Raw genomic sequence first — 600 nt, forward strand, 5'->3', positions numbered from 1 at the left:
TAGAACGACAAGTCTGAACGCGAGTTCCTCGCGGCCCTTCTGACACAAGTATAAATTGGCGGCTTTACATGAGTACGTTCGTCTCACCGAAAACTCCTCGAAAACGGGAACGGTAGCTCGTCTCGGCCGCAGCTGGATCCTACGCGGACAATCAGTATCTCTCACAATGCCCGTCCTGCGTCCTTCCACTACGCTAACCACAGCACAAGTGCCGAGGGCTGCTGCTTCCGTGAGCTCGGTGGGCCGGTGGGCCCACGTGGTATCTTCTTCCGCGCCCCTAATTGGCGGGCGTGCGACCTCCGCGAATCGCGCGAGGTGCGTAGCGCCGCGGGTCCTGCGTCCCCGCGCGCGACATTCAAATTAGCGGCGGTATCCTTCTCGTCGGAGGTACCATCAGGTGCGCTCCCGGGTTGGCACGCTCAGGCAGCTCACCCTCCGGGACAGATTCTATTGAGGGGCCGTCCCTGGCTGCCGGTCTGATCCTCCGGGGCGCCCTGTCGCGTTGCCGACTACGGGGTCTCTCGCCCGATCTGGGGGCGTAGGGTGGCCATCCCCTTCGTCCTCGCCTTAGCTGACTCGCACCGGAACCTGGAATGAAGC

This window comes from Wasmannia auropunctata, unplaced genomic scaffold (assembly GCF_000956235.1).
Source record: "Wasmannia auropunctata unplaced genomic scaffold, wasmannia.A_1.0 LD336055.1, whole genome shotgun sequence".
Taxonomy (NCBI): Eukaryota; Metazoa; Arthropoda; class Insecta; order Hymenoptera; family Formicidae; genus Wasmannia; species Wasmannia auropunctata.